This window comes from Pleurodeles waltl, unplaced genomic scaffold, assembly GCF_031143425.1.
Source record: "Pleurodeles waltl isolate 20211129_DDA unplaced genomic scaffold, aPleWal1.hap1.20221129 scaffold_39, whole genome shotgun sequence".
NCBI classification, from domain to species: domain Eukaryota; kingdom Metazoa; phylum Chordata; class Amphibia; order Caudata; family Salamandridae; genus Pleurodeles; species Pleurodeles waltl.
In genome coordinates, this window is record NW_027150097.1 from 9,251,532 (window position 1) to 9,253,618 (window position 2,087).

The 2,087-nt window shown below is 44.8% G+C and overlaps 2 non-coding genes across 2 annotated transcripts; one reads left to right on the forward strand and one right to left on the reverse strand.

Moving 5' to 3' along the window:
* Window positions 1-1,215: 1,215 nt before the first annotated feature.
* On the reverse strand, window positions 1,216-1,298 carry TRNAL-CAG (transfer RNA leucine (anticodon CAG)). Its single transcript has one exon. It is a non-coding gene; the product is annotated as a tRNA-Leu (tRNA).
* A 716-nt stretch (window positions 1,299-2,014) lies between these two features.
* TRNAV-CAC (transfer RNA valine (anticodon CAC)) lies at window positions 2,015-2,087 on the forward strand. The gene has a single exon. It is a non-coding gene; the product is annotated as a tRNA-Val (tRNA).

Here is a 2,087-nt window from a genome sequence, read left to right on the forward strand (position 1 = left end):
GGGAAAGATTAGGGTTAGTGACAATACCAATCCATTCAGAGCTTCACCATATGGGGTATGTATAAAGATTCCAATAGTGATTCATTGGGGACCCTGGGTTACAGTAATGATTATGTGGGGTCCACAGGAGCCAAAAGATTGAGATCCACTTCTGTAGGATGTCAGTTTGTTTTCTGAGCACACACCACATTTTTTTGTAATTCTGAAGTGCGATGGAAACAAAGATTTTAATAGGAGCAAACCAAGACAATTGATGCTGTGCAAATGATAAATGTGTTGAAAACTGATTTCTACACATTTTTGTTTGCGTGATATATAATGTTTTATCAGTAAAACTGCATGTCAGTGGGAAGTTTGTGGCCATTTCAATTGAAAATGTGCTTTCTGTAAATGACGGTGCTCTACCACACCAGGCTTTAAAAATATATTTGCGAGAGCGCACTCCAAAGTGCACCACCCGCTACAGGTCAGATCCTTACCAGTGTCTTGCTGAATGGATGTGGTTCATTTGCTGCTGAATGGGTGTGGCTCATTTGCTGCTGAATGGATGTGGTTCATTTGCTGCTGAATGGGTGTGGCTCATTTGCTGCTGAATGGATGTGGTTCATTTGCTGCTGAATGGGTGTGGCTCATGTGTTACACTTGTTCTTTCTGTGACACTTGCATTTTTCCAAATCCCTATGAGTTCAGAAGACATAACATAATGAACATCTGGGAGCACCATTTGTGGCAACGACCTGCAGCGAGGGTTATTTATTTTGGGCTGTGTGCTGAGGCTGCCCCGTGGTCTCCTGCGACATTCGAGTGCAACCTGTGTAGGGGTGCCTCTTCCAACCAGAGCAGGTTCCTAGTAAAGGTCTTGTTATGCAAACATGGAGGTTGAACCCCCATTCCCGGAGTATGGAAGCAATAAACATACAGCTGCAATTGAAACACAAAGGACCCTGGTGCCACTGAACCTGCTGCACCATTGAAAGCCACGCTCTGGAGAAAGAGAGTCGAGGTCTTTATTTCAGGCCCCTTTGCTCGATTTGTTGGACATTCTGTGATTTAATGTCTCAAAAGCCACCTGCATGCATGTAGTTGAAGAAAGGGATAATAGACCGTAGCGCTAATTTACTAAAACATTATGTTTGTATACTGTTGAACTCGTTTGTAATTCAGTGGAAGGTACTAAAAACAAGTCCAAAAGTAAGTATCAAAATTAAAGATAAATGTCAGAAGTGTGATTCGAACCCACGCCTCCAGAGGAGACTGCGACCTGAACGCAGCGCCTTAGACCGCTCGGCCATCCTGACAGTGTTGCACGTAGCACTAGTGGCAGAATTGGAAGTGTATACGAGGACGACACATCCTAGTGTCCAGTTTCTTTTCCTGACGTTTGTCCCTGCAGTCAGACGGCTTCCTGCCCAAAGAGGGGGAGAGAGTCATTTGTGTTTCTACTGATGGCTCACTAGCCTCAATACAAAAGGTTTCCCCCCTCCCGCCTCCTGTCCTTATTGGACACAGATCAATAATCATCTCTCCCCGACATTCTACATATTGTGCGTAAAAGTCGTTTGCCATTGATTCTTAAGGAAAAATAGAGATTTTTTTGCAGCGTTACTGGAAAGGGAAGTCACTGCGGCAGGAAATGACAAAAGTCACAGAACGAGTCACCAGGGAAAGATGTTGTGTTTTTATTCTGCAGCTCAGGATCCCCCCCTCGGGGGGGCAGGTTTACGAGCTGTGGGGGGTGCAGCTCCCCCCGCCCCCGCGACAAAACTCCTCTGTCTCCACATTCCTGGTTTCATGTTCTTCAAGTCGGACTCACTGAAAACATATAAGAAAGTGCAAAATCGTGTTTAGAAAATGTACGTTTTTCTTCGTAATAAAATGTTATGAAAATAACTCTAAAACGTTAATAATATCGGAAATCCTCGAAGTCAAGGTGACCGTCAAAATATGTAGAATGCGCTACATGGACTGGTGAACAAATGTCCTGAGAGTTCACCTCCAGAGTGGCCACATGTGGGTTTCCGTAGTGTAGTGGTTATCACGTTCGCCTCACACGCGAAAGGTCCCCGGTTCGAAACCGGGCGGAAACA